The sequence below is a fragment of the Rhinolophus ferrumequinum genome, chromosome 17 (assembly GCF_004115265.2).
Source record: "Rhinolophus ferrumequinum isolate MPI-CBG mRhiFer1 chromosome 17, mRhiFer1_v1.p, whole genome shotgun sequence".
Classification (NCBI taxonomy): Eukaryota; Metazoa; Chordata; class Mammalia; order Chiroptera; family Rhinolophidae; genus Rhinolophus; species Rhinolophus ferrumequinum.
Window position 1 is genome coordinate 41,251,777 of NC_046300.1, and position 18,235 is coordinate 41,270,011.

An 18,235-nucleotide genomic window follows, 5' to 3' on the forward strand; every position below is an offset into this window, starting at 1 on the left:
TAAGAACCAGCAGGGTGAGCTCAGTAATTTTGCAACGTTTTGACGTCCCAGGTACTTACGTATAATGCGTTAAAGCCAGCCCCTTGCTCTCCACCCCGTGGTACAGGTGGGAAAACAGAAGCTTGTATATGATGTAATTCTTTAGCTTTCGACCAAGGTGTGCAATGAATGAGGCAGCAGGGTTGGGGGTGGGGTCTTTAACGCCTCCTACCCTACCCCCAGCTACAGTTCTAAATTAATTTGAGTCAAAGTTCTTGAGGGCTAGAGATAAAAGGAATATTTTGGAGACTTGGAGGTTGTGGAAAGATCCGGAATAGAACCACATGAGAGTGGAGACTTATAATGAGAGGAAGTATCCATTCAGAGGGTAGACAGCGTGGTCAAATCTGTGGGAAATCTGACATTTTCAAATGTAAATCAAAACTGCAATGAAGGGGTGGAGGAAGGGACATTGGAGGAGGGTGGTCAAAAGTTACAAGATAAATAAGTACTAGGGATGTAATGTGCAATATGATGACTATAGCTAACACTGTTGTATAATATACAGGAAAGTTGTTAACAGTGTAAATACTAAGAGTTCTCACAGAAAAAAAATTTTTTTTTGCTTTATCCTTTTTTCTTTTCTTTTGGTTGTCATCTATATGAAAAGATGGATGTTAGCTGAATCTATTGTGATAATCATTTCACAACATGTAAATCAAACCATGCTGTATGTCTTATACAGTGATGTATGTCAATTGTTTTTCAGTAAAACTGGAAGAAAACACCGCATACAGTATAATTCCCACGTGGACAAAAACCAAACCAAACAACAACCAAAAAACCCACAATGAGGTACCACCTCACACCTGTTAGAATAGCTATTATCAAAAAGACAAAAAATAACAAGTATTGGCGAGGATGTGGAGAAAAGGGAACTCTTGTACACTGTTGGTGGAAATGTAAATTGATGCAGCCACTATCTAAAACCAGTATGGAGGTTCCTCAAAAAAATAAAACGAGAACTAGCAAATGATCCAGCAATTCCACTTCTGGGCATTTAGCCGATGAAAATGAAAACACTAAACTCAAAAAGATGTATGCCCCACCCCACCCCCCGCCCCATGTTCATTGCAGTATTATTTATAATGGCCAAGACATGGAAACAATCTGAGTGTCCATTGATTGATAAACGGATAAAGATGTGATATATATATATATATATATATATATATATATATATATATATGATTCTGCCATTAAAAAGAATGAAAGCTTGCCATTTGCAACAACATGGATGGACCTAAGGACATTGAAGGCATTCATGCTAAGTGAAATAAGTAGACAGAGAGACAAACACTGTATGATCTCACTTATATGAGTATGTGGAATCTTTGGGAAAAAAGAACAGCTCATGGATACAAAGAAAGTATTGGTGGTTGCCAGGGCAGAGGGAGGTTGGGGGGTGGGGGCTGGGGAGTGGCTCCACCTCTAAATTGGAGCACTGATTCTGCAACTAGTGCTGGGCTTGCCTCACCTTCTATTTAAGGATGTGGGGCTTCCAGTGTGGGGAGCATAGAGATTTTGGAAAGCAAGCGCCAGTGGAAGGGCAGTGAGGTAGGGGGTTCAGAGACCTTACTGTGTGACTTTCAACTGTTCCCTTTCCCTCTCCTGGCCTCAGTTTTCCCATCTAAACAGATAAAATGGGTTCTAAAGACTTTCGAGCTCTTTTGTTTTTTTCAATCTGATAGCCCAAAAAATATGTATTTTTTTTAACTTTATAGGGTTGGTAGGAGTAGACAGTGACTCCCCTTTGTGTATTGGCACAGACAAGAGACTTGCCAACCTGTCAGAAGCAAAGCATCAGTCCCAGCTCTACCTACCCACCGCCACCTCCTGCCTTGTTTCCGAGTAACCAAAAGAGTGAAAACACCTTCTTGAATGTATGGAGCCGGATAAGTCCCAGAACTGGCCACACTTATCAGCAGGACTATGTTTGGAGTCAGGTGATGAACCTTTTATTAAACCATCATGATTTTGCCTGTTATTCTATCATTTACAAAAGCCAGTGTCGCATTCACCATTTCATTTACTCAAAAAAGTAGTAATGTGGCCGGCAGCTTGTGAATTAATTCCGGAAATCATGCTGGATCAGCCACTGCTATTCTATTGATATTTTTAAGAATGATGGTGGCAAAGATCTTCCTGTATGCTTTACAGTTTATCAAAAGCACTTTCATTATTTAAATCCTTTGGGCAGCTCTATTATTAATTCTATTTTAATATTAGTAATAATAACTAATATTCACTGAGTGATTTGCATGTGCCAGTCATTGTTCTATGTGCTTTACATGTTTTAACTCATTTAATCCTCATATAACCCTATGTGGTACAAACTAATATTATTCTCATTTTGTAAGTGAGGAATCTGAGGCACAGAGAGATTAGGTAATTTACCCAAGATCACACAGCTGTTAAGTACTGAACCCAGAGTCATCTTGTCTTGAGACTTTCACAACCCCCACTTATCCTTCCTTTGTGAAGGCCTGATCTCTGAGCTTTTCTTCATCTCTCAGCATTTTCCGGGGACCAACCATGTCCCAGGCATAGAGATAGAGGAAGTGAAGAGAATCATGCAAGACAGTCTCAGTCTTCAAGGAGGCCTCAGCTGGCAGGGAACATAATCCAATTAGTTAAAAAAAAAAAAAAAGAAGAAGAAGAACGAGAAGGAGAAAGGAAGAAAAGAAAAGAGAGAGAAAGAGAAGTGTGCACATGTGTGCAGATGTTCTGGCTGATGAAACCCCCTGTGGGAATTCAGGGAAAGTTTCCCAGAGGCAGCAACACATGCGCAGAGCCCTCAAGTAGAGATGATCAAGAAGCGCTTGCCAGGCCTGGGGAACAGCATATGCAAAAGCATGGTCCTGGGGAAGAACATGTGTCCTTTGAGAAACAGAAAAATTCATTCATACCTAGAGTGATACTATGAAGGCACTACATCTTCCCAGCACTACGGCGAGCCCCGTCTAAGGGTCGAGTCTCAGACAAGGGCTCCTTCACCTTTGCCTTCTGGCCTAGAGTTCTGTCTCTGTTTCTGTCTCTCTCTCTCTCTTTCTGACCCCTTATTGTTTAAGTTCATCTCAAGCAGCACAAGATGTCTTGGCATGACATTAAAAAACCTGTGCAGGAGAGGGAAATCATAATGTCAGTAAGCGTATGTTAGGGGAAGGTGTGCGGTACGGCATGTAACTCCCCAAAGATCCAGCTTCCCTCCAGGCTGGCCCAGGCCTCTGACAACTGCTGCTGTGGTCATGAGCAGGTAGGTTGAGGAGACAGAGGTTGGCACACCCCATCTGCTGGCACAGGGAAAACAGAGTAATGACCAAAGGACTGACAGGGTCACAGGAGGGCAGGGCCTGGTTTGGAGAATTGACAAAGGGTGTGCCAGGCTGGGTGGTGACCAGGGGAAGCAGGTGGCAGCTGCTCAGGGTCAGGAAGGAAGCAGAGAACGGACAAAAGAAAAGAGAGAAAGAGAGAAGGAAAGGGAAGAGAGGGAAAGAAATAAGTAGGGAAAGAGGGAGAAAAGGAGAACAAGAAAAAGTTAAGAGGTAGCCAGTCATAACTGTTCTAAGCACAGATTCCAGAGCCAGTCAACTGGGGTTTGTATCCCAGCCCCACAGCTGTGAGGTCCCAGTTCAGTCACTGAAATTCTCTGAGCTTTAGTTTCCTCATCTGTAAAATGGGAGAATAATACCATCTACCTCCTAGGATGGAGCATTCAATCGGTTAATACAGTGCTGGAACAGGGCCTGGCACATAGGAAGGACTATGTGAATGTTTGTTAAAGAAAAAGGAAGGGAGGTGTGATTTAAATGCTTTGGCAGTTGTGTCAAGCTGAGTCAGACACTGTCATTGGAGATGCGAGGATCCTATCTGGTATCATGGAAATATCTTTGAGAGTCATGGCCCTGCCAGATGGGAAGTCAGAATGGAATCAAATAATAACTACTCGCACATTCATTGAATTTTGTGGGGGAGGTTGGTGGGGAGTAGCAGCCTCAACAGACTTGTTAAGTAGAAAATATGGTATTAACATGTGAACTGCAAGGCCACCCAATTTTCAGGTTATCGGCTGGCATCTCCTTTGACAAAACAGGGCCACTGCCAGCCTATTGGGGCCTTTGGTGAATGGGAAAGAGGCCCCTCTTGCTTCCACGGATGGAGCCCTGTGCCAGAACTCAAGCCCTGTGCCTAGTGAGTGGGTCACAAACTGGATTTCTGCTCCCACTCACCCGCTCAACTGTGCTGTGCATACCTCCAAGAGGGTCCCAGGGCGACGGACGAGAGTAAAGGGCTCAGCATGGTCCTCAGGTTGTGAGAAGAAAATCACACTGGTTGTCTGCAGCTTCAGAACTCATTCCTCTGAGCTAAATCTCTGGAGATATGTACGCCCAGTCAGTTGAGAAGTTAACCCCAATTCAAACACAGATTTGAAATAATCTGTGTACATGTGGTATTTTAAGTATTTAATAAGATATTGAAGAGTTTGATGTGTAGAGCATCTAACACCTTAGTCTTGTGACTCCAGTTTAACTCAGAAATTGACTTAGGCCTGTGATTTTTTTCATTCAACAACCTATGTATTGAGCACCTTGCTACGTGGGTGCCTGAGCTAAACCAGGCAGCAGTTCTTGACCTCATGAAGCTGATATTCTAGTGGAGAGACACAGCCACTAAACAATAACTATACCCAAGAAGTATATTTTATAGTACATTAGACAGTCATAAGTGCATCGAAAAAAGAAAAAAACGAGTAAAGGGTATGGGAAGTGCCAGGTCGCAGTATGTAGTAGGGGGGTCACTGAGAAGGCACCATTTGAACAAAGACCTGAAGGCAGTGAGGAATGAGCCATGTGGATCTCTTGGGGAAGAACTTCCATGCAGAGGGAACAGCCAGTGCAAAGTCCCTAAGGCAGAGCATGCCTGGCAGGTTAAAGTAAAAGTCATGAGGTCAACACGCATGCTCATAGCGACGTTATTCACAATAGGCAAAATGTAGGAACAACCCACGTGCCCATTACTGGATGAATGGATAAACAAAATGTGATCTCTTCGTACAATAAAATATTATTCGGCCATAAAAGGGAATGACGTGATATATGCTACCGTATGGTTGGACCTTTTTCATTCTGCTTAGCAAAATAAGCCAGACACAGAAGGACAAATACTGTATGATTCCACTTACATGAAGTATCTAGAAGAGGCAAGTTCATAGGGACAGAAAGTTGAGTAGAGATTACCAGGGTCTGGGGGGAGGGGAGGAGTGGGAGTTGGTGTTGAATAGATGCAGAGATTTGTGGGGGGCCGAGGGAAAAGTTTTGGGTATAGATAGTGGTGCTGGTTACATTACATTGTGAATGTATTTAATGCCACTGAACTGTACACTTGTGAATGGTTAAAATGATAAATATTTTATTGTGTCTATTTTACTACAATAAAAAAAGGTAATGTGGCTGGAACAGAGGGAGCAAGGGAGGGAGTTATAGGAAGGTCTGAGAGCTCAAGGGGAGAGGGCAGGTCATGGCTATTGTAGGGACTTTGGCCTTTACTCTGAGTTGGCGGGGTCCTCAAGGGAGAGTTGGGAGTAGGGAAGGAACCGGATCTGACCTCTGGCTTCTGTGTTGAGAAGAGATACGGAAGGCAAAAATACTGTGTGCTTGGCATACGTAGTAACCCCTTAGTAAGAATCAGTTGAAAGGATGTTTGTTGAATGTCTGGAAGGAAACACAGACTCTAACAGTCGTTGCCTCTGGGGAGTGGAGCTGGCCTTGGAAGGAGATCTCATTGTCACAATGGACTGTTTACTCTGTGGAGTAGACACACAGGGTGAGCCTAGCCAGCCACCAGGGGGCGCCATATGGTCATGTAAGATCCCAGGTTTTCAAAGCCAACTTGGTTTTCCTGGTTCTTGTTTGATGCCTTCTGAAACTCCCTCCTGCTGTCTAGCAGAGGAGGGTGAGCACCCCAGCTGCCTGGATTGAGAGTCAGTTCCCCCTACGAAGCCCCTGCACTGATGAGTTGAGCCCCCCTTCTCTTGCAGACACTCAACTGAGAGGCCAATGACGGTCTGGAGCTCAGATGGCATGGCACATGGCCATGTTCCCACCTGGCCTTGTGCCTTCAGCAGAGCTCATGGGTTCTTTTCTCTGGGGGACTCGACTCCCAAACCTGCTTTTTTCACAGCCCTTCCATTGGAGTAAAGGGCTCCTCCATTCAGCTAGCTGCACCAATCAGAAACCTTGAGGTCGTCTTTGACCCCTCTCTTCCTCTCACACCTTACTTCTAATCCATCAACAAGTCTTGTCGGCTTTTGCTTTGAAATGGATCTAAAATATGCCCACTGCTCCTCACCTCGCTGTTACCCAACCATCTCTGCATGGATGACTGCAGTAGCCTCCTCCCTGCTCTCGCTGCCTCTTCTCTTGCCCCCACCCCACCCTTACAGCCTCTGCCTCCCATGCAGATAGAGGAGTCCTACTGGACCAAAGTCAGGCCACGTCCGTCCTCTGCTCAGCACCCTCCTGTGGCTGCCACCAAAGTCCTCATATTAGCCCACAGGGGTCTGCCTGACCTGGCCCCGGTACCCCTCAGACTTATCTCTCACAACCTTCCCCCGGGGCCCTGGTATGCAGGCACAATGGCTTCCTGCTCCTGCTGTCACAGGCAGAGCATGGTCCACCTCCAGCATCTGCTGGTCCTGTGCCTAGAACACTCTTCTCCCAGATTCCTAAATGGAATCTCCCTCACCTCCTCAGGTGATGCGCAAACATCACCTCATCCTGACCACGCTATCAAAATAGCACATCCCAGGCCAGAGCTGGGACCAGGAGAGGTAAGCGAGGCAACTGGGGTGCAAAATTTAAAGAGGTGCTCACCCTTAGGCCTCTGCAAGCACCAGCCTCCTTTTTGTGCTCTCAGAGCCCCTTTGCCTCACCTTGTTCCTGGCTGTTCACCGGCACTCCACCCCTTTACTCTCTGTGTCTGTACCCTGCATTCATTTTCCTCATCACTTATGCATATGTGCACGTTTATGAATTGCCTCCCTTCCACTGGGATGCCAGCTGCACGGAGGTGGAAACTTTTTGCGTTTGCTGCTGTATCCTCAGCCTCCAATGGTGCTGATACATAATAGGCCCTCGATAAATGTTTCTGAAGGACTCACTGAAGGAGTGTGTGATCTTGGGCAAGCTCTCTCAGCCTCCATACAGAATGGGGATGATAATAGTCCATACCTCGCAGACTTGTAGTGGAGTTTGAGATTGTGCATCTAACACAAGTCACATGGTTTCTGATGTACAGTAGGCAATCAGTAAAGGTCAGCTGTTGTTGTCATTCTTATTAAGCCACGGATATGATATTAAATAAGATAATGCTACCTGCTGTAACAAACCAACCCCAAGATTTTGGTGCCATAACATAACATGCAATGGCTAGGCAGGTGTTCCTGGTCCATGGGGGGAGGAGGAGCTGGAGACCTCTCTGTGCAGTCATCCGTTCCCTTGGGGATTGCAGAACAATAAAGCCACTGTCATCTTCAGCGCATGGCCTCCAAGGTCGTTCAGGAGTTGATGTCCAGCCAGGAAATGGAAGAAGAGAGAATGGAGAAAGTCCATTTCCTTTCAACCACCTGAGCCTGGACATCACTTTCTCACACCTTCATTGGCAAGAACCAGTCACACAGCCTCTCCCAGATGCAAGGAGGGCTGGGAAATGTTGTCCCTGACCGGGCAGCTATAGCCCACAACATCTCCACACCACACAAGAGAAGCACATGTCTCCGGTGGACAGCTGGCCGTCTCTGCCTCAGATCGTTTCTCAAATGAGGTCTACACTCCATGCAAAAAAACCTCAGGCTGAGCCTCTGCCAGGCTGTCTAGTCACCAACTTTAGCAGGCTGGTGTGAGAAGGGGCGGATACTTCCACCCCAGGTATTCACCGTGTGTACCTCAGCCCGCGGAGGTGCTCCCCTGAATTGGAAAAGATGGTGGAAATCTCATGGCCTCAGCTTCTCTGCTTCTCTGCTTCTCTCTCTCTCTCTTTCTTTCTCTCTCTCTCTCTCTCTCTCTCTCTCTCTCATCTTTCTGTCTCACTCTCTCACATGTTTGGGAGTTGACTGGTCTAGAATGGTTTTGACTGGGAAAAATGAGCTCTCCTCCATGTGGTCTCTCATCTTCCAGCAACCCAACCCAGGTTTGTTCACAAAAAGAGAGCAAGCAGAAGCATTCATGATCTTTTGACACCTAAGGACAACATTTCCCAGCCCTCCTTGCATCTGGGAGAGGCTGTGTGACTGCTTCTTGCCAATGAAGGTGTGAGAAAGTGATGTCCAGTGATGTCCAGTGGTTGAAAGGAAATGGACTCTCTCCATTCTCCATTTCCTGGCTGGACATCAACTCCTGAACAACCTTGGAGGCCACGCGCTGAAGATGACAGTGGCTTTATTGTTCTGCAATCGCCAAGGGAATGGATGACTGCACAGAGAGGTCTCCAGCTCCTCCACCACCCATGGACCAGGAACACCTGCCTAGCCATCATGTGCTATATTATGGCACACTGTCATCTCTGCTGCCTTCTAGCCTCCTTTCAGCCAAAGCAAGTCACAAGACCAGCATAGATCCAAGGATGGAGAACTAGAACCACCACCTCTTTCTGGGAGAAACCACAAAGGGGGCGGTATCAGCTTTCAGGCTTCCATAACAAAGTACCACAGACTGATTAACTTAAACAGTAGACATTTATTTCCTCACAGTTCTGGAGGCTGAAAATCCAAGATCAAGGTGTCTGCAGGGTTGGTTTCTTCTGAGGCCGCTCTCCTTGGCTCGCAGGTGGCTGTCTTCTCCCTGTGTCTTCACATGGTCTTCCCTCTGTGCATATCTATGTCCAAATTTTCTCTTCTCAGAAAGATATCATATTGGGTTAGGGCCCACCCTAATGATCTCATTTTAATTTACTTACCTCTTTAAAGACTCTATGTCCAAATACAGTCATATTCTGAGGTCCCAGGGGTTAGAACTTCAAAATGTGAATTTAGGGAGAACAACATTCAGCTTATAGCAGATAGAGACTATGGCCATTTTTGTCGTCAATCTACCACTAAATATCCTGCTACATCCTGAATAAGATGATGACCCTGCAAGATGGGTGTCAGTCACCGATTTGCACATCGGGGAGCTGAGGCTCTGAGAGGGTAAGTGACTTGTGGAGCCAGCACAGGAAGCCTCAGTCCTTCGAATGAAAGGCTTTCTCACATTCTCTTTTCCCCACTAAGGAAGTGTGCTGGGACAGGTCCCAGGCTGCGCACAGGTCACCTGGAAAACCCGCTGTTCCTCTTGAACAAGCTGATGTGAGGACCAGGGCAGGGGCCAAACACAGGTGCCTTTAGTCCTCTGCCTGCCTCCCTCTACCTCCTCGTGGCGGGGCAAACACAGAGAACACGCAGGACTCCTTTCCGTGCTGGGAAAACACACTGGTTATTTCTTGGAACTGTGAACCCTGAATTCAGGACCCCAAGTGCACTATATGTCCTCCCTTACCCCTCCCGGACAGAAGGGACACTTCATCTCTTTTGAGTCCCCAATTATATGTATATGTATACATATGTTTCCCAGCTCTGCCGTCCCACTAGACTATGAGCTTCTCGAAGGAAGGAGTGCTGTCTTAGTCATGTACCAGCCATATCCTTACTTGAGCACTTGAGCAAGTTATTTAATCTCTCTGTGCATCAGTTTCCTCACCTGTCAAGTGGGGGTAATGAATAAGGACACTTCTCAAAGGACAGTGTGATGATTAAATAAGTTAATATATGCCAAGCGCATAGAACAGGACCTGACACAGGGTCAGCGCTCATTAAATGTAAGCTGTTATTATTTTTCGTATTATCCCCCAGTGCTCTACATAGGACCTGGCCCAGGATTATTTGCTGAATGAAAACATTGATGAATTACGAATGACCATTAACTTCATGAGCAGAAGACCAACACATGGGGGTGAGTAAAACATTAGCTGGGAGAAAAATAGAAATATCACCAAGTGCATTAAGCATTTTAATTAGAGTCTCCTCCACGCCCCCCTGTTGTTTGGCCGCTGCCTTCCGCTCCTAATTTGGTTTGGCCTGGATGGCACTTCTGGAGAATTTGGAGCATCGTCTTCTGCCTGCGTCCTGAGCCGCTGCGCCAGAACTAGTGGCCTCCCACGTGCCCCTCAGCCGCCTGCTTTGAACAGCTTCCTCTTGCTAACAATTCATATGAAGCCTGAGTGGAACAGAACTTATATAAACTGGCCAACCTCTTCCCTCGTTTAGCTGAGACCGTGAGTCCCACAGCAAATCCCACCAGAGTGGGAGCATGCGGCTCCTCCTGCCAGCAGGGGGCGCCCAACATTTGTCTTGGGAGAGGCTCAGGGGAGCTCTGGGAGCACTTACCTGTCCCTGGTGGGACTTACGCTGGTCGCATACCCTTAGATTGATGTGGAACGCAGCCTAGACAGGATTTTTAACGCTGCCCGTGTGATCCTGATGTTCAGCCAATATTGAGAATCACAGCCCCAAAGCCTCTGCCTTCCTCTACCAGCCACTGGTGGGCTCATTCTAGGCGCCAAGCACCAGTCTCCCCTTCTCGATTCACCTCTTACAGGCTGCAGCAGCATTTCCAAGCTTCTGAGTTGTCCCTGTACCTCCTGTACAATTTCGCCCTAGCTACAAACTGCCTATTATTTACCTTGAACACAACTCACTTTTAAATATTAACCCTATTCTAGGCACATATGAAATTATAGTTTGGATGTATTTGTTTTCTTTAATATGCATTTAAATAAATGCTAAATTGTTAAAACTGAGACTCAGGTACCATCAGAATCATTCTGTGCAGAGCCAGGGGTACATTCATCACACGTGGGAGGGAGCAGAGAGGGGCCACCCACGGGTGGGATCAGGGAATAGAGATTGCCTTCTGGGGTTGCACACAAACAGCAGCAAAGGAAGGTCTCCCAAGCCAAGGACAGCATGTGTATGCTGAACATGCTTTGACTATCTCCAGGGGAATACACAAGGAACTAGTAAACGCAGCTACTTCTACATCTCACAGATCTTTTTCTCACTTTCAAAAATAAATCATTTTTTAAAAGAAAGAATAGGTTAACAGAAGGAAGTGTCCCAGATAAAGATGCCAGTGCCAGCACTCTAACTGTGGCTGAGAGTATCCAACCCTGTCCAAGCAGGAGAGGTGCAGACCTGGGGTGGGGGCACCCAGTGCTTGGGTCACTGAAGACCCACTGGCCTCAGTGTGAGATGCTCAGGCTTCCTCAGGCCTCAGCCAGCACAGGCCCAGAAAACAACTTTTCCTCTGAGGTCTGGCCTAGCAGGTGCTTTCTGAAGACATGTTGGCTGTCCACCCCATCCTTTGGTGCTGGGGCCTGCAAGAGAGCCAGGCTAAGCATGCCCAGGGCAAATAGGAGGCCAGGAAGTCACCAACACTGAGGAGTCGGAGGAGGCACCCTGGGGGCAACTCTGCAGCAAGCTCACATGGTCTGGGGGCCCAGAGGACAGAGCAAGGACTCCCAAGGACATCACAGAGCCGTCCCAGGGCACCAGGTCTTAGCTCAGAGAGAGTAAACGCTTTCTTCTTGGCAGAGCTGTGCTGGTTGGTATAAGGCTGTTCCTGAAGGAATGAGGTATCCATCCCTGGAGGCATGCAAGCATAGACTGAGGAAACGTGTCAGGGAAGTTGGGGAGAATTTTCCCCAACCCTGACCTTTAAGGGTGTTTAAATGCTGAGATTCTGTGATTCCAACTCCCTGATACAAGCCCTGCCTCCTCCTCCTCCTGTGCTAGTGGGGGAAATGTGAGGGAAGGTGGGAGGTACTCCCCTGCCTCCACGCCAATCTCCTGGCCTCCCAAAGAAGAACCTAGGTGGGTCAAGAGCACTTCAGTAGAATGATTGGGGAGATCCTCAGTCATTCAGCATCAAAGGTCATGGTTTTGCATTTATGTAGGAACTTGGCCTTGCAAAAGTGCCTTCAGGAACATAGGAGATAGTGGGGACCCTTGCTGCCTCCAAGCCAGTTCCTCTCAGGTAACGTGGGACCTCAGGCAGCACAGTGGGCTCCAACTCAGGCCTCCTGCAGAGTTTGGGCCTCCAAAATATAAAAACTGCAATGAATTTAGTTCAATTTAAAAAGTGTTTTAAAATGTTATAGTTTTATTACAGGTAATAACATTTATCTGGTACAAATTCAAAAGGTATGCAAGTCCATTTAGCGAAAAGTTCATCCCAGTTTCATTCTTTTCCACAGCAACCATCCATCCTTGGTGTCTTCCAGAAAGTCGGTAAGCATGCAAACAATACACATATCTCTCGTGAAATGTGTTTTGAGCACCTACTAAGTGTAAGGGTGGGGGGAGGGGGTTATGACGCACAGGCTGGGGAGTTAGACAGACCTCGGCTCACACTTCAGCTGGTAATATTTGGCCGTGCCTACCTGCTAAGAGCAAATGTTTGCTTCCTGGGGACCAGGCACTGTTCTGTGATCTTTCTGTGTGTTTTCTCATTTCGTTCTCACCATGTGTTAGTTGGGGTCCTCTGAGAAGTAGACACCAGTATGGGATTAGACATGACAGAGATTTATTGGGAAAAATACCTGTGAAGGAAAATGGAGAAGGAGCTAGAGTAAAGTCACCAGATTTAGCAAACAAAAATACAGGACACCTAGTTAAATTTGAATGTTATATAAACAATGAATACTTTTTTAGTATAAGTATGTCCTATGTAATATGTCCCATGCATACTTATGTTAAAAAATTATTTGTTGTTTACCCGACATTCACATTTAACTGGTATCCTGTACTTTGTCTGGAGGCAACTGAGAGAGTCACCAGAGTGTCGTGCTGGTCTGAGCCCTGGGCGAAGCAAAGAGGGAAGGTGGGTAGTGTGGCAGGCTGATAATGGCTCCCAAAATGCCCATGACTCAATCCCCAGGACCTGTTACTGTTACCTGATATGGCAAAAGGGACTTTGCAGCTGTGATTAAGTTGAGGATCTTGAGATAGATGATTATCCAGGTGGACCCTAAATGTAATTGTAAGGATCCTTATAAAAGAGAGGCAAGAAAGTCAAAGAAGGAAATGAAAGATATAAGATGAGGCCCAAGGAGAGTTCTGTCTTACAGGAAAGGGCCTGTTGCTCTCAGTCCCTTAGTTGCTGGCTGGGAGCAGCCTGTGGGTACCTAGTCTGTGGGTACCTGTGGGTACCTAGTCTCCATGCTAATGTTGCTTCCTTCAGACCACAGCAGCTTAGCGAGTCAATGACACTACCCATCCTTGGAAACCTCAGAGGCACACTTTTATCGCTCCCATACACCACCACCTTATTATTCTCATTCTACTACAAAGATACCAATGCACAGAGAGATTAAGAAACTTGCCATGGTCACACAGCCTTTAAGTATTGCTGCTGGGATTTGAACCTAAGTAGTCTGACTCTAGAGTCCCCACAATTTAACCACGATTTTAGAATGCTTCCTTCATGGGCTTTGGAGTAAAAACTGCCTCAAATCGCTTTTGGAATCAAGTAGAGTGTATTTTAGGAATAGGCTAATTTAAAAAATATTATAGACTAATAATATCCAGTGTTAGAAATTATGTAGGGAAATGAGTGCTCTCAAATCTCATGTACTATAGGGGGGAGTATCAATTGGGTACAGCCTTTTGTAGAGTAATTGGCAGTATTTACAAAAATGTTAACTGCCCATGCCCTTTGTCCTAGTAATTTCATTTCTAGGTGTTCTATCCCACAAAAACTCTCACATCTGCACAAAGACAGGAGCAAGACTACTCATTACAGTATTGTTCGTAATTGGGAAGCACTGAAAATAACCTAAATATCCATTAACAGGGGAGTGCAAAATGAATTATGATGCATCCATATAACACTCCTTTAAAAGGAACAGGGGAGAACTCTCATGGCCAATATGAGGACAGTGCCATGTCATGTTGTGGTATTAAAAAAGTCTTAGGACAATGAGCAGAGTAGAGTGACAATGCATTTACGTATAACAATACGAAAAAAATGTGTGAGAATGTGTGTGCATGTGAATATATGCAAATGTGCAAATGCAGAGACAACTACTGTTGGAATTTGTATTTATTTGTGAATACTCAACATGTGTCCTTTCAATTGATACTCATTAAGGCTTCACTATGTGCCAAGCACACTTGGCATCTTTGCCCTCTGCATACCTTCTCAGCACAGAAGCCGGAGGTCAGATCCTGTTCCCTGGTGCTTCCCCTTGTGGCCCTGCATGGCGTGGCTTGTCCTGTCTTGGGAACCGTGTGTAACAAACTATCTTTTCAATGGCAATTATCTCTGCCTCCATCTGTTGGCCTCACCATACCTGAATAATAATAAAAATCTACATTTGAAAACACTGCCCCACTTCCATATTTGAAACATCGCCCCTCAGTGTGTGGGATGTGGAGATCTGGGAGTCCAGGTTCCTCCTTGGACGCACCCATCTGGAGATGTACTGTATGAAGCGGACACACCATGTGGGCAGCCCACAAGGACGATCATGAAGCGATGGCCACGTGGTAACACACTCGTCTCATCACCTCGGCTACTCCCTTCCTCATCCTCCCTGGCAATGCCCGGGGAGGCAATGCCAACCACCTCCAGACTGTGAACTGTGTCTCCCTCTTCAGAAGGATGCTGAGAGCTGGGAGTCATAAAAGGAGGCTCTAATATTTGCTCTACATATCTGTATATTACATAAAATTTTAATGATACTCTATTACTTGAGTACATTTAAGATATTAAAAATGATGATAGGCTTAGGGGGAAAAAAAGAGGCTTATTAAGTCAACAACCGTGTGTTTTAGCAGCAGGGGGAAGCGAGCGCTATCTTTCACTGATTTGTCATTGGTTTTGAAGTTTTACTTTAATAGAAGCCTCAGACTGGTGCTGGAAAAAGGGCCTCTTACTCAGACCTGTTGGCACTTACTGCCTTTGACGCCGACATCTCGTCCAGCATGCTCAGCTCCTGACGGCTTTCTCCTCCCCAGCAGTCTGCAGGATCCTTTCATCAAAGGACAATTACCGGCTCATTTGTCTCTGCCTCACGCCTTGCCCCCACTGATCATGAATCTCCAGGAGCTAGATAGATGCTTCCTGCAACAGCTGCCCCCTCAGAAAGCAACACTCAAAGGGCTATCCAGGAGGTGAGTCCTCAATCACACAATTAATTCACATAGGTTCAAATGCTGCTTCTGTCATATTTGCTGTGTGACCTTAGGCAAATTGTTTAATCTCTCTGAGCCCCAGTTTCCCCATATGAAAAATGGGAATAAATTAGGATCTATCTCATTAGGTTGTTGAGAATTTGAATATATCTGAGACGCTTAACATAATCCTCAGAGTAAATGTTCATTTTCAATTGTCAGATTTTGTTATTATCAATCTTCCTGTTTACTCATTTTCTAAACTAACACTTATTGTGTGCCTATGGTGTGCCTGCCCCTTTGTTAGTTCCCAGAGCTATAAAACAGAGTTTGAATTACTTGTTCTTTTTATGTCATAGACTGGTTTGGAGCAAGAAAGTGTTGGGTTAGAAACCGAGGAGAACTTCTAGTATGAAAGGTTAGCAGATTTTAGAAGTGGGGGGAAGGGAGCTGAGGGACATGAGTCTTCTGATGAGAGGAAACCTGGTTCAGAAAACACCTGGACTACTGAGACCTTCGCTGCTTTCTGAACCACACTGGTGGGGTGCTGGGCAAGAGAAGAGGAGAAAAGAAGTATTTTTCCAGACAATATTTGGCACGTTTGCGAGGAGCCACATGAAATTTACAGCATTTTCCTGAAGCGGTAGATGACCGGTAGTTTGATTCTCAAGCCCAGCAGGGCCCGGCCTGGCTGGATTGGGATGGATAAGAGGTTGATGAGAAATAAATGAAACAGGTGCTGAAATTTCTTCTTTGCCAATAAAAGAAAGTTACAATTTGAAATTGGTTGAGTGTTTCCAGGAAGGGGATGTGATGGGGAAAATTCTCATCTATAACACCTCCTTTAGCTTTAGGCACCCAGGGGAGCCAACCGCTCAGCCCGGGGCCTCTCCTTTCTGCAGCAGGTGCTGGAGTTGGGACCCTGTGGAAGTTGATATTGAGGCACTTGAAACGCAGGAATCTCGCATGGTTCCAGAGGACTGCATTAGACCGATAGTTCTCAAACTTGAGGATCAAAATTCCCTGGAGGTCTTTTTACAGCACAAATCACTGGGTCCCAATCCCAGAGTTTCTGATTCAGCAGGACTGAAGGTGGGGGTCCAAGAATTTATATTTCTCATAGTTTCCAGATGATGCTGGACCACATCTTGAAATGTGCTGCTGTGGATGAACCCTAGGATTCTGGGGCCAGGTCCATCCAGCTCTGGCAGGTGGGAGCCCAGAGGACTTGCCTGATACAATGAGACTTCCTGGAGGAAGAGGTACCTGAGTTAAGTCTGAAGCTGGGATTTTCCTGGTCAAAAAGAGAGGCAGGAAGAATTCCAGGCAAAGAGGCAGTATTGTTTCGGCCAAGAAGAGAAATAGTTTGGTCTGTACAGTGTGACTGGATGGGGTGGGTAGTGGAACTTGAGCCAGGCAAAGGGCAGCATCTGTTTCACCAAGGGCCTTGAATGACAGGACAAGGAACGTGGCCTTTGTCCTGAGGGCCTGGGAGTGTTGCTGAAGGATGTCAGCAGGACAGTGACATGATCAGAGCTGACTGTTAAAATGATTTCTCTTCAAGGTAGGGGAGTGGGGTTTCAGGTATGATTATTTATCCCCTCCTACTAATGAGGAAACTGGGGTGCAGAGAGTAGAACAATTTGCCTAACACCATAGCTTGAAAATGGCAGAACCAGGACCCATCCTGGTTTGCCTGACATCAAGTGTGCACTTCTGCCCGCCACCCCACAAGGGTTTGGAGCACAGAGGCGTGTGCGTGCATTACTCCTGGCTCTGCCCTCAGCTCACTGGGGCCTCATGTTCTGATCCACCCTCTCTCTTGGCTACTAGGAGGACCAACTAGTAAAGTACTACGGAGAGGGCCAAAGAAGCCAAAACTTTACATTACCAATGCTGTCTTCAGATGTGTGATTTCCCTGAGCCATCAGGTCTAGACATAAAAGGGCTGCAGGCTCTGCCCACCCTCTGTCACAGCTGTCTCTTCCCTCTGCTATAATGAGGGGCATTCTCAAAAGAGGCTACCGCAGCCCCACTTGCTGGCTCTGCTCTCAGCAGGTTTGGAGGCGTTTGGAGAGCCCTAGGGTTAAGGGTACCCAGAGCTTTGAGGGAGAGACGATAAAACGGGGACTCACTATGGCCAGATCAGGCAGCAGGCACCCTGGCCTCCCAGAGAATCCAAGTACCTCCGTACTCCCACTGCAGATTTTACAAAAGCAAGGTGTATGTATTTATGATATCCCCACCCCAGTGGGCAAACCCACACTGCCCCTTTTCCTCCCAAACCAATGGTTCATAGACCCACCCCTTTGAGAATTTGATGAAAGTTCAAATCCCTTCCCCCAAAAAGAATTGAATGCAAACTAATAAATAATCCCAAGAGCTGGTATTTATAAACAATGTGTGCCAAGCATTGAGTTAAATGGTTCACATGGCTCATCTCATTTCATTGCTATTGACGCCCTAGGGTTTTTTTTCTTTTTTTTTCCTAAAGATTTTATTGGGGAAGGGGAACATGACTTTATTGGGGAACAGTGTATACTTCCAGGCCTTTTTTCCAAGTCAAGTTGTTGTCCTTTCAGTCTTAGTTGTGGAAGGCGCAGCTTAGCTCCATCCAGGTCCAATTGCTGTTGCTAGTTGCAGGGGGCGCAGCCCACCATCCCTTGCGGGAGTCGAACCGGCAACCTTGTGGTTGAGAGGACGCGCTCCAACCAACTGAGCCATCCAGCAGCTCAGTGGCAGCTCAGCTCAAGGTGCCCTGTTCAATCTTAGTTGCAGGGGGCAGAGCCCACCATCCCTTGCAGGACTCGAGGAGTTGAACCAGCAACCTTGTGGTTGAGAGCCCACTGGCCCATGTGGGAATTGAACCGGCAGCCTTTGGAGTTAGGAGCACAGAACTCCAACCGCCTGAGCCATCAGGCTGGCCCCGATGCCCTAGGTTTTGCTGTCTCCACTTTGCAAGTGGGAGACCGAGACACAGAGAGGTTGTTA

General features: G+C 46.4%; 1 long non-coding RNA gene across 1 annotated transcript; it reads left to right on the forward strand.

The window, feature by feature from the left end:
- Window positions 1–9,936: 9,936 nt before the first annotated feature.
- LOC117036988 (uncharacterized) lies at window positions 9,937–14,479 on the forward strand. Its single transcript, XR_004425463.1, has 3 exons — window positions 9,937–10,022; window positions 12,325–12,358; window positions 14,220–14,479. It is a non-coding gene; the product is annotated as an uncharacterized LOC117036988 (long non-coding RNA).
- Window positions 14,480–18,235: the final 3,756 nt, after the last annotated feature.